This window comes from Phyllobates terribilis, unplaced genomic scaffold, assembly GCF_046119375.1.
Source record: "Phyllobates terribilis strain yellow unplaced genomic scaffold, ASM4611937v1 Scaffold_10__3_contigs__length_209671492, whole genome shotgun sequence".
Taxonomy (NCBI): domain Eukaryota; kingdom Metazoa; phylum Chordata; class Amphibia; order Anura; family Dendrobatidae; genus Phyllobates; species Phyllobates terribilis.
This window is the reverse complement of record NW_027362770.1, coordinates 147,840,123-147,853,055: the sequence shown is the minus strand read 5'-3', so window position 1 is coordinate 147,853,055 and position 12,933 is coordinate 147,840,123. Positions and strand designations below refer to the sequence as shown.

Below are 12,933 nucleotides of genomic sequence, written 5' to 3'. Positions count from 1 at the left end.
AAATACAATTAATTAACTAGGAGTGGGGGGAATCAGAGATGCACATGGGGGGGGATGAGAGATGCACATGGGGGGGGTGAGAGATGCACATGGGGGGGGGATGAGAGATGCACTGGGGGGGGGATGAGAGATGCACATGGGGGGGATGAGAGATGCACATGGGGGGGATGAGAGATGCACATGGGGGGGGATGAGAGATGCACATGGGGGGGATGAGAGATGCACATGGGGGGGATGAGAGATGCACGGAGGGGGATGAGAGATGCACATGGGGGGGATGAGAGATGCACATGGGGGGGATGAGAGATGCACATGGGGGGGATGAGAGATGCACGGGGGGTGAGAGCTGCACATGGGTGGGATGAGAGCTGCACATGGGGGGGTGAGAGATGCACATGGGGGGTTATGTTTACATAACTTTGTTGCCTTATGAAGGGCAGGGGGGGCCCCCCAAAATTTCTTGCACAGGGGCCCACTACAGTCTGTGTCCGCCCCTGATACTAGGACATCATCAGCAAATAGAGAGCACTTGTACTCGGTGCCTCCCACCTCAATCCACCTAATATTGGGGTTATGGCGAATTGATGAGAGCAGGTGCTCCGTCACTAGGATGTATAAGAGAGGGGACAGAGGACATCACTGCCTTGTCCCATTGGTGATTGTGAAAGGTGATGAAAATGTTCTGACGCACCCCCTGGGCCTTGGGACACCCGGAGCCGGACCCTTTTTGGTGGATGCTGGTGGTTGTAGTCTTCGTGGCGGCGACCCAGTTCCGTGGCTCAGGGCGGTCAAACCAGTGGCGGAACTATTTATGTGGTTTTCATGTTTAAATGTCCGACTACGCCACCCGTGGATTGCGGTCAGAGTGAACCGCCGCTACAGGGCAGACCACTTAGGCTGGTGTTGTGGGTGCAGCAGAGCGTAGCATAACTCCCCACGGGAGGAGTATAGCCTCAGGGCAGTGTATGCGGAGGATGGGGGTGATGGTGCAGGGCAGCAGCAGTAACGACACGGAGTCAGTGATGCAGTTCAGGGCCTTTACTCACAGTTCTTATTATCCAGACCACGTCTGCAGGTAACGGCTGCCCACGTCGTACTGTGCTCACCAGGTGAGGGGCTCAGACAACTCCCAGATAACTTTGGAGCACTTCACAGGACCCCCTTTGTGTGTCCTTTGTCTGGCCTTTCTTACCAACACTTCTGTCCGGCTGCCTCGGGCCTCCTCTTGGTAAACTTGGCGCCAGTTTCCCTGACCCTATGTGGTGCCTTCCTAGTGGGTGTAGCGAGGGGCTGCGCCACATAAAATGTCAGAGCCTCCGGTTTCTAGCTGAGGGTCGTTTCCTGCCTCCACTAGTTCGGGGACCGGTCTCCCCCTTTGGCCTGACCCCTCCACGCAGGTGGATTCGGGCGTGCGGTGGCGACTCGCCCGTCCGCACCCCTGGGATCCCTTCATTCCTCGTTCCTGGAGCCTTCTCCGCTCCTCTTCCTTCCTTCTCCCTCTTCCAGGCCTGGGCCTCTGTTACTAGGCCCGCCTCCGGAGCAGAGCTCATGCAGAGCCCCTGCTCCCTGCCACTTCTGCTCAGACTTCTCTGCACTGAACTAAGATGGTGCCCACCTTTTATACTCCCTTCTCAATGCACCCAGGAACTGCTTCCTCCCTGCTCCTGCACTACAGGGTTCCCCTTCCTCAGTGTTCCCTCCCCCCACTCCAGCCAGGGACAGGGACTGTCGTGCCCATCTCAGGGGCATATTGGTCGCCCTGCCCCACGGCAATGTGGTGTAATGCATGCAGGTGTCGGGTCCTGATCCACACTCCATCCTTACCTGAGAGTGAGATATCACACCTCTGGGTGAGGTGCAATACGTCTTTAGCAACCGAGCCCTCAGGGTGCTACAGTTCCATTTATCTTCAGCCTAGGTGACGTATTGCGATACAGGGCCGTGATTTTGGCTATAAAAGGGTCCCCTAGACCCCTACCCCAAGCTTTTTAAGAGAATCATATATGGCGTGCCAGGAGACTCTATGGAATGCTTTCTCAGCATCCAACGAGAGTATCTAATTACAAATTTTTAACTGCATCTAGCCCAGGAAATACTTTGTGCCTAGTAGCAGTGTCTGCTAGTAAGCGGATTATCCCGGCTGTTAAGCAAGCTGCACCACCTGTAGTTTAGACACTTAATTTTTTCAAAGGAAATGCTTCGGGACCATGGGATACTTAGTGAAGAGCATCAGGAGGCACCCCAAGGCATAGGGGCTGGGACTGGCAGTAGGATGCCTTGCGGTGGACAGCCGAGCTCGATCCTTATAAAAGCTTTTTAACTGCAGCAGCTTTAGTGGACGCTACTGGAGCTGGACTTACCGCGGCTGCTGGCATGAGACTTGCCCTCCAATAGATCCTTGTAAATGGATTTAAAGTGTATTCATTCAAATTAGAGAGACAATTTAAATTAAAAAGCTTAGAGCTGCCTCCACCACAGGGGGGCTCGCTCGACCCACCAGCGGACAGGCACCAGTATTGGGAGAGGGGGGCTGGCCGTCAGGGTTCACCGCGGCTCTGGCACAAACCCGGCGACACGGAGGTGGCACGGGCAGGAGCGGACTGGCCGTGTCGGCTTCTCACTTTTTGGATTTTAGAAGGGCATGACATGCCTATATCTGTGTCTCCCCCTCCTTTTACTCCTCCACCTCTTTTATTTTCGCATGACTATATGTACTTGTCACTTTTCCATGTGTTAGTTATGTCTTCTGAGCAGTTTGTCAGCTTTTGGACACCTTTGAAGGTGTTTTCTATGTGTTTCTATGTGTTTTTGTTTGCCTGCCATTGGTTTTAACGGTGTTCGAAGGTGTTCGACGAACAGTTCGACGAACAGTTCGGCGAACACACGGGTGTTCGACGAACCGAACCGAACTCGAACACTACGGGGGTGGCTCAACACTACACAGAACCTCACAATTGATTTGGGATCTTGGGAGCTCTTGATAGCCTCCCTCCTCCTTTTTCTTGACACATATACCACGCACCTTTTCTTCTTATATTCCACCATTTCCTGACCAGACTAGGCCCTGTATATATCCTCGGCTACACAGACCCTATTGTTTCCAATTGTAACTATTGTGATTATACTTTTAAGGGGACCCTGGTTCACCAGGATTCTGTATTTTCGTGACTCAGTAAGAGTCCTGTTGGCATATTTATCCCCGATGTATATTACCAAACTAGATGGTGGTCCGATTCTAACGCATCGGGTATTCTAGAATATGTATGCGGCCGACTGGGTGCAATCAGCAGAGCGGTGTTTAAATTTGGCGCCAAAATCGCTGATTGGTCGTGGCCGGCAACCGCGACCAATCAGCAAAGCGGTGTTTAAATTTGGCGACAATATCGGTGATTGGTCGCGGGCGGCGGCCGCGACCAATCAGCGAGCCGTGTTAGTGAGGACCGGGGAGCGTGTTTAAATTTGGCGCCAAAATCGCTGATTGGTCGCGGCCGGCGGTCGCGACTAATCAGCAGAGCGGGGTTTAAGTTTGGCGCCAATAATGCTGATTGGTCGCGGCCGGCGGTCGCGACCAATCAGCAGAGCGGGGTTTAAGTTTGGCCCCAATATCGCTGATTGGTCGCGGCCGGCGGTCGTGACCAATCAGCAGAGCGGTGTTTAAATTTGGCGCCAATAATGTTGATTGGCCGCGACCAATCAGCAGAGCGGGGTTTAAATTTGGCGCCAATACTTCTGATTAGTCGCGGCCGGCCAGCGCCGCTCATCTCCCGGCTGCATTGCCGCTGACCACCGTGCGGCAGATGAGCCGCTAACGGCCGCCATCTTTTTCAGAAATCCTGCGTCGCTGATTGGCCGTGGCCGGACTAATCAGCGATGTGGGATTTCCTGGACAGACGGACAGACAGACGGGATAAGACGATTATATATATTAGATAATCATACAGAGTATTTTCAGTGTTTTTCTTGTCTACTGTAGACCCAGGGGTGCTTGATCACGTTTCTTGATGTTTGGTTTTTAATATGTTTTTACTGTGTTTTCTATGGTGTTTAATAAAGATATGTTTTCATTATTCATGATTAGGTGTGCTCATCACTTATATATTGGCTTTTCCCTCTTTTGTGTATATGGTTTTCCCTATTTTGTGTATGAATTTATTCCATACATGATGTAGCATCCTCTACTTGAATTTTTGCATTATTTTGTTTGTGGTGCACTCTGCTCTGCATACGTTTATGGCATTAAAGCTCCCTTTTTTTTTTTTTTTATATAAGTGTGTAATCATCCCTTTACACCATTTTTATTGGTGGTATACTCTCCCAAAAGTCCACACCTTTATCTGTGATAGTTCCTGTATCTAGGAAACTGTCTCCCACTCACAACCTGCCGCTTAGCAGTAATTTAATTGGTGTTTTTCACTTGTTGATTTGGTGTCAAGCTCATATATAGGGTGTTATAGGGATATGAAGGGTTAGTCCACGGTAAGCGGGGGTGCCATATCGCTAATCCTAGGGTGCCAACCTCCACGGGCAGGCAGGGTGATTTATAGCTTTAGACCCCCGTCGATTTCTTGTCCCCATCCTTCTCTGGACACCCTAGACACATTTTTTTACCATTTTTTTGCTTTGTGTTCTTTTCCCCCAGTATTTTTAAGACCTAGTTAAATAAAGTTATATTTTATAAGGTTTTTTTTTTTAGTTGGTTGTTTATTAATAGGGAAGTAACCATTATGATACATTACAAGTGCCATCTTGTTATACTGTTACATACACAGGGTGGACAGCAGTGTGAGCAGCTTCTTCTTACCTCAGCACCCCTAGCATCTCCAGTATTAGATCAGATAGACATGGTGGACAGCAGTGTGAGCAGCCTCTCATTACCTCAGCTACACTGGTATCCCCAGTATTGGATCAGATAGACATGGTGGACAGCAGTGTGAGCAGCTTCTTCTTACCTCAGCACCCCTGGTATCTCCAGTATTAGATCTGATAGACATGGTGGACAATAGCGTGATCAGCCTCTTCTTACTACAGAACCCTTGATATCTCCAGTATTAGATCAGATAGACAAGGTGGGCAGCAGTGTGAGAAGCCTCTTCATACCTCAGGACCCCTGGTATCTCCAATATTAGATAAGATTTTCCACTAGGAGCAGTTTCCTATACATAAAAGGAGGGGCAGGGCTTCCTACTGCACATGCTCACAGGCTCCTGTCATTAACATTCCAGGACAGGTTTCGATCAGTTTAGCAAGGTGGCATTCGTTTTAATCCTATGCTGATTACCTCTCTAAACAAATTAATAGTGATTTGCTAATTAAAAAAGTATATAGAAACATTATAATGACCTTTTATTTTCTTCCTAGTGAACCCCTTCAATAAACAATTCTTCTATAACTTTTCTTCCTAGATGCATCGGAGCAGCTCCATATCCATTCGCTTATGACATTCGTACTCGTTGGACGTCTGGTGCCAATTTTCCCCCTTTTTTGTGGGTTTTTATCTGACTCCTTCTTTATTCAGGTGTTTGGTAATAACAGAAACAAAGGGCTTTTTTTATGGCTTAGGATATCTTGCAGCCTTTGTATCCTGAGCATCGACAGTAACGTCAGCGCATTGTATCCAAGGAGCTAAATGTGCAAGACCCGGGGTCACGGCAGCTGAATACACCGACCTCAGAAAACAGAGACAATGAATTGCAAATGACACTCCGAACAAAAAAAAAAAAAGGGAAAAAGAAAAAAAAAGGAGGGGAAAAAAAAGCCCCTCATTCAGGGAGAAGATGACAAAAGGCCTGTGCGAGGCTGAATTGGCTTTTTGTACACACTGATCCAGTCTGACTGTGTGTGGCAAGGAACGAATGTGTTCCAGCAAAGGAAGCCAAATCCAGTAAAGCCCTCACGTTTTTTTTTTTCTTACCCCCGGAAATCTGTCTATGAGACATCACTCCTGGTCTCCGGCTGTACGAGCAGCGCCGGCCATGGTCTTACACGTCAATCAAAATTCCCTTTATTGTGAAATTATTATGTCATTAGTAAAAATGTCTCAATGACAGGTCTGTAAATAATACTGGCAAAAATAATGTCATTTTCATATTGGAAATTCCCTAGAATGAAGATAAGCACACAATACGCACCTCGGCCGCTGCAGAACATCACAATACGCACATCGGCCGCTGCAGAACCTCACAATATGCACATCGGCCGCTGCAGAATCTCACAATATGCACCTCGGCCGCTGCAGAACCTCACAATATGCACCTCGGCCGCTGCAGAACATCACAATACGCACATCGGCCGCTGCAGAACCTCACAATATGCACCTCGGCCGCTGCAGAACCTCACAATACGCACCTCGGCCGCTGCAGAACCTCACAATGCGCACCTCGGCTGCTGCAGAATCTCACAATACACACCTCGGCTGCTGCAGAACCTCACAATACACACCTCGGCTTCTGCAGAACCTCACAATACACACCTCGGTTGCTGCAGAACCTCACAATACACACCTCGGCTTCTGCAGAACCTCACAATACACACTTCGGCTTCTGCAGAACCTCATAATAAACACCTCAGATGCTGCATCCCCTGAAAAAGCTGCTATCACGGTAAATCTGTTTGTGGTTTGGAGGACACTTCTAATGTGTGCTTCATTTGTAAGCTCGCACTGTTGAAGTGTCCCCTCAAACAGGTTTCACTGCAACAGCGACTTCATCAGGGGATGGAACAAAATGTGACTGTCCGATCCTCTGATGAAGCCGCTATTGTGGTGAAACGTGTTGTGGTGGGATACTACTAATGTGCGCTTCAGTTTTAATCACACACTGATGGTTACGTAACAAATATTGATAGGACAGAACTCCGAAATATTGTCCTGGATCAATTTAAGCACTCAATGTGCTATATGTTCATATTATTGATAGAGATCTACAAAAAGTGTTTGGATTTTACATTATCCCTAAAATCACACAATGGTTTAACACCCAAATAAAAGTTGAGTAGTAGAGGCTAGCAGACAAGTGGGGCTTATGCTTTTTTGGTAATGATTTTTTCACATTTATTGATCCTCTCCAGGATCTGCCATTCCCTTTCCTGGTTATTTTTGTTTCCCACAATGCACTTCTCTTGGGAAGTCCTAGTTTCATAATTGTTGGAAAGCCACTGGGTGGAGGCTATATTCCCTGATGGATCAGAGCAGGGTGAAGACCTGTCGATGAACGTTAGTTGGAAATGAGCGTTGTTATAAATCGGCCTAAGTAAATATTTCGGCGCTGGTTCCACGAGCGATCAGATCGGTCGTGCCAGCATCAAAATCATTGTTGTCGACAGAACGATCATTTTCAAAAATTTTGGTTGGCCCTTTTAAATGGATCAGTAAACAACTGATTTGTGTATAGACAATTGGCGCTCATTAAAGAGCCAAAATTGTCCAGCGTAAATGGGGCCATAGCCAAGACATGACAAAAAATGGTTTCCTTACCCATGGCTTGCTTTCCCATAGCACACTGGTAAGTGTTTCTTGGGGACTGGTTGTGATGTGGGTACGGGATAAGTCCAGCACAAACCCCGTTCAATTTTCAAATGGGTGGTTTGCCTAAAATACAAATCACAGACAACAGCCATTACTATAAAGTGCGAGGCATCGGAACAAAGACAAGTCTTACAAAAATAATGTAATAATTATATTAGCAAATACCTCCAATTAGAAATGTAGTATAGTTCTTCTGATCGCTATCGATTTCTTCATGTGCAGGGCACATGGTTACGACCACTAAAAGCTAAAGTCACTATATGAGTGGTCGTAACCATGGATACCCAAGCTACTGCAATGCCCTTCACATGGGGTAAGCGACATAGCGAATCTGAAGAACTATACTACATATCTAATTGGAGGTATTTGCTAATATTATTATTATTACACCTACTACATATTGGGACAGGATGTTGGAGATGGGAATACTGTATCACTTTAAAAATATTCAAAACTTTGTAAAAATTTCACTTTACCACATCATCCAGGAGACTAACAGCATTTTTCGGGGGAAAAAATAAAATTACGCTTGTAGTAGTGGCTTTTACTGTATGTTTTTTTTTTTTAAATGGACATTTTATGGGGCTTTTCTCACGTGTTCGTATGATCAAATCCGTTCTAGTCCGTTTTTGACAATCAGACTTGACTATTTTAGTCAATAGGAATGAGAAAATAAATTAATTCATATAAGTCATCCATGAGCTACACGATTTTCAAGGATTCAGATGCAAAACTGGACACAGTGGTGTGATTTTTCAGAATAAGCTGTACATAAAGAATAACACTTCTGCTCATTATATGACTTCCATCCGGCATTAGTCACCAGTTTCCCATCTGCAGAATCTTTCTTGAAGCTACAGCCTAGCTGCTATGATGTCTCAATACGCCGTACACAGACACCAGCACACGTAGGAGGATATTATACAACAGTACTGAGCAGTGTAACTGTGAATCCAGAGCTGAAAAAAAAAAACACTCATTAGAACCCTGCAGCACTGCTTTTACGTGTCTGTTCTTCTCTCTTCACTCTGCTTCTCTCCCACTCTCCATAAACGTCAATAAACATCTGTAATCTGATCCCTCGGTGAGCTGGTAGTTTTTGTTTAGACCAAGATGGATTTTAGCAGCTGTTCAGTGTGACACAGAAGTTCAGGATATAAGGGTAGAGAAAAAGTGGCTCATAAGTGGAGAAAGAATCAGATCTCTAAGACAAATTCCAAAGTTACTTGTACTGTAGATTTATACAAAGTTTGTTGAAAGTGACCTTTTAATTTAGTTTTTGGTGTAACATTTAGAAGAAAAAAAAAAATGAAATACAACTAGTATGAACTTTTGAGAAAGCGGTCACTTACTTGGATATGGAGTGTTCGTACAGAGAGATGTAACAATCGTTCTCTTCATTCACATCCAAATATTCCACCAGACTTTCATGGAGGAAATCCTCAAAGCTCCTGTAAACGGTCAGTGAAATAATGAGGAGGGAGTCCCAGCACTCACATAATTACAGCAGTGTATAGAAATCCTCAGCCCCAGGAGCGGTCGCTCGCTCGAGTCGTCTGCCAGGCATGAGGAGTCAGACGCGTTCCTCGGGAGAATCATCTTTATTCCTTCTTATCACACTCTAAGACTCTCTATACTCCTGCTCATATTACTATCCCCTGGTGCTATTCTATTTAACAAGTAATTAGCATTGCCGGTTATAGCAATGATGTAACAAGAGAGAAATAGGATAAAAACTGAATGCAAAGTAGAAAAAATAATCAATTCAAACACTATAAAAAGTATATGACGACTACTGAAAATAGACTACTAATATTAGTGTCCATGTATAAGTCATACTACTACAAATGTAAAGGGCTTGTCCATTTAGGCTATATTCACACTGTGTTCGCGGTAAAGTTCCCAACGCATGCGTCAAAATTAGCCCTCTATTAACCCAACAGTGACTAGGTATCCAATTCCCACATTTTTTTTTTCCTCTTTGCAATGTAAATCTATAGGATACGTTTTGGTTGGAGGCATATGTCTAGAAACCATTCTGAAAGACATTGCAAAATGCAGTGTGAACACGCCAGATTACTCTTTCGAACCCGGCTCATTAAAGCGAATCTGTCAGCAGCATGACGTAGTGGCAGAGAGCCTGATTCTAGGGATGTGTCACTTACTAGGCTGTGTTTTGCAGTTTCAATAAAATCAGTGTTTTATCAGCAGGAGATTATCACTCCAGGACTAGGTGTCTCATGCCTCCTAGTCCTCCTGCTCTGTGTAACTCCGCCTCCACCACTGATTGGCAGATAATGTACAGTGTACACAGAAAGCTGCCAATCAGTGGTGTGGGTGGGGTTATACACAGTTCAGAATTCTGAGCTCTGCTAGATCTGCAGGAGAGAACATATCAAAATCATGCAGAACAGCAAGTGACAGATCGCAGGAATCAGGCTCTCAGCCCCTACATCATGCTGCTCTCAGATTATATAGCAGGAACCTACTGACAGATTCCCTTCAATATACCGCATGAGCTGACAATCATTAGAATGGTCGCTGTGGGGTAAGTAAAGCACTGGTTTCGCCAAGCACTAATAACTGATCATCATTAGGCCTCCATTGATAGAAGATACGGTGAGGTTGAGACAACCCCATTATGCGTATGTTGACGTTGACAAGCGCTGATCAACGATTTATATATGGACCAACGCTAACTATACTGGATCATTATCGCGATTGTTCCTTCCCCGTACTGTTTGCATATTGTCGGCAGCACGTTGCAGGAAGATGTTCTGCAGACAGTGATCATTTTTCGGGCTGCATAAAAGAGGAGATTAGCTGAGCGTTTGATCACTGCCATATTTACAAGGGCCAATGGTAGATCAGCCTGTGTAAAAGGGCCAATACAGGTGTAAGGCCGGTTTTACCTGTTGAGAAAACATGGACCGTGCTTGTATCGGAATACGAGGCTGAACAGCAGGGTCTGGTGACCGGAGGTAACTGGTGGTGGAGCGGGGTCTGCAGAGCATGGTCAGCCTGAACGGCCGGTTCTGATGACGTGGGCTAACTGGTGGTGGAGCAGACTTCTCCACATGAGATCATGGTCAACCTGAACGGCCGGTTCTGAGGACCTGGGGTAACTGGTGTTGGAGCGTGTTCTCCAGATCAGTTAATGGTCAGCCTGAAGGGTTAGGTCTGATGACCTGGGTTAACTGGTGGTGGAGCAGAGTTCTCCAGATGAGAGAATGGTCAACCTGAATAGGCAGGTCTGATGACCTGGGCTAACTGGTGGAGGAGCAGGGTCTCCAGATCAAAGCACGGTCAGCCTGAACGGTCGGGTCTGATGTCCTGGGCTAACTGGTGTTGGAGCATGGTCTCCAGATCAGTTAATGGTCAGCCTGAAGGGTTGGGTCTGATGACCTGGGTTAACTGGTGGTGGAGCAGAGTTCTCCAGCTGAGAGCACGGTCAACCTGAAAGAGTGGGTCTGATGACCTGGGCTAACTGGAGGAGGAGCAGGGTCTCCAGATCAAAGAACGGTCAGCCTGAACGGCCGGGTCTGATGACCTGGGTTAACTGGTGGTGAAGCAGAGTTCTCCAGCTGAGAGCACAGTCAACCTGAAAGAGCGAGTCTGATGACCTGGGTTAACTGGAGGAGGAGCAGGGTCTCCAGATCAAAGAACGGTCAGCCTGAACGGCCGGGTCTGATGACCTGGGTTAACTGGTGGTGAAGCAGAGTTCTCCAGCTGAGAGCACAGTCAACCTGAAAGAGCGAGTCTGATGACCTGGCCTAACTGGAGGAGGAGCAGGGTCTCCAGATCAAAGAACGGTCAGCCTGAACGGCCGGGTCTGATGACCTGGGTTAACTGGTGGTGAAGCAGAGTTCTCCAGCTGAGAGCACAGTCAACCTGAATGGGCGGGTCTGATGTCCTGGGCTAACTGGTGTTGGAGCGTGTTCTCCAGATCAGTTAACGGTCAGCCTGAAGGGTTGGGTCTGATGACCTGGGTTAACTGGTGGTGGAGCAGAGTTCTCCAGATGAGAGCATGGTCAACCTGAATGGGCAGGTCTGATGACCTGGGCTAACTGATGGTGGCGCGCGGTCTCCAGATCAAAGCATGGTCAGCTTGAACGGCCGGGTCTGATGATCTGGGCTAACTGGTGGTGGAGCAGGGTCTCCAGATCAGAGCATGGTCAGCCTGAACCGCCGGGTCTGATGATCTGGGCTAACTGGTGGTGGAGCAGGGTCTCCAGATCAGAGCATGGTCAGCCTGAACGGCCGGGTCTGATGATCTGGGCTAACTGGTGGTGGAGCAGGGTCTCCAGATCAGAGCATGGTCAGCCTGAACCGCCGGGTCTGAGGACCTGGGGTAACTGGTGGTGGAGTGGGGTTCTCCAGATCAGAGCACGGTCAGGGTTTTAAGGACCTGTTAAACTGGTATTAGAGTCCGGTCGGTTCTGATCTATGGATTAACAGCAGCGTATCATGGTCTCCATTCTTCAAAAGTAAAAGGCATAGATGACATTAGTAAGGGGCAGTGATCTTGTGATATCAAACTAACCTGTAACCCTGAGACAGTTCCAGGATGTGCTTGTTGGTCACCATCGGTCTCTGTTTTTTGACAATAATGTAAGGTCTGCAAAAAAACAATAAAAACAAACGGATATTAAAGAACGAGTCAGCGAAATTTAATTTAGTTGATTTACATTTTACTCTAGTGATCATACACTCATCAACGCTCTCCGTTGTAAAGTCTGAGACAGCGGAGGCCATTTTTCAATGCAGAGAACAAAGGAACGACTACAGGAGGAGGCGCCGTAGATGTGTATAGTCATGGCATTATACATTATTCTATCATCCCTTATCTAAACAGCACAAAGACAAAAGTACTCAACAACATTGACTAGATAGATAACAATATTTGGGCACGGCCTTTATTTAATTATTAAAACCATAACCTTTAAACAACCATATTGCGGCGCTGCAGCCCTTTTATCACCCCGCTCACCCCCCTCCACTAATGTCCGTGCCAATCAGGGGGCCGTCAGCAAAGCAGAAAAACCTACCTGCCCTACAACGGACCCCTGAATGGCCGGACAAAACCTCCAATCCCATACTTTATCATTTACCCTGGATACGTGACCCAGGCAAAAAAAAGTGGGAAAGCTATTTTCCCACCATTTAACTCTTTCAGTAAGAGGAGGAACACACAGCATCAGATAATGCCATGTGTTCCCTTCCTAATGGTCCGGGAAACTATGACTGGAGGGTGCAGAAGACCCGGAAGGAGGTTCTGCTCAGTATAGGACACCATTAAAGCTGCTCAACAGAGAGCATACAAAAAACTTACTATCCCTAATGGAGTACGACTGGTCCCAAACCCAAAGCCGGAATCTGCGTTGCCCTTTTCCCATAATACAGTTTTGAGT

At 46.9% G+C, this 12,933-nt stretch overlaps 1 long non-coding RNA gene and 1 pseudogene across 1 annotated transcript; both read right to left on the bottom strand.

Moving 5' to 3' along the window:
* The window catches only part of LOC141164058 (DNA-directed RNA polymerase III subunit RPC2-like), a 104,940-nt pseudogene extending 97,326 nt beyond the window's left edge, over positions 1-7,614 (bottom strand).
* A 618-nt stretch (positions 7,615-8,232) lies between these two features.
* LOC141164170 (uncharacterized) lies at positions 8,233-12,146 on the bottom strand. Its single transcript, XR_012250858.1, has 3 exons — positions 12,066-12,146; positions 8,875-8,973; positions 8,233-8,649 (listed from the first exon to the last, which is right to left on the bottom strand). It is a non-coding gene; the product is annotated as an uncharacterized lncRNA (long non-coding RNA).
* Positions 12,147-12,933: the final 787 nt, after the last annotated feature.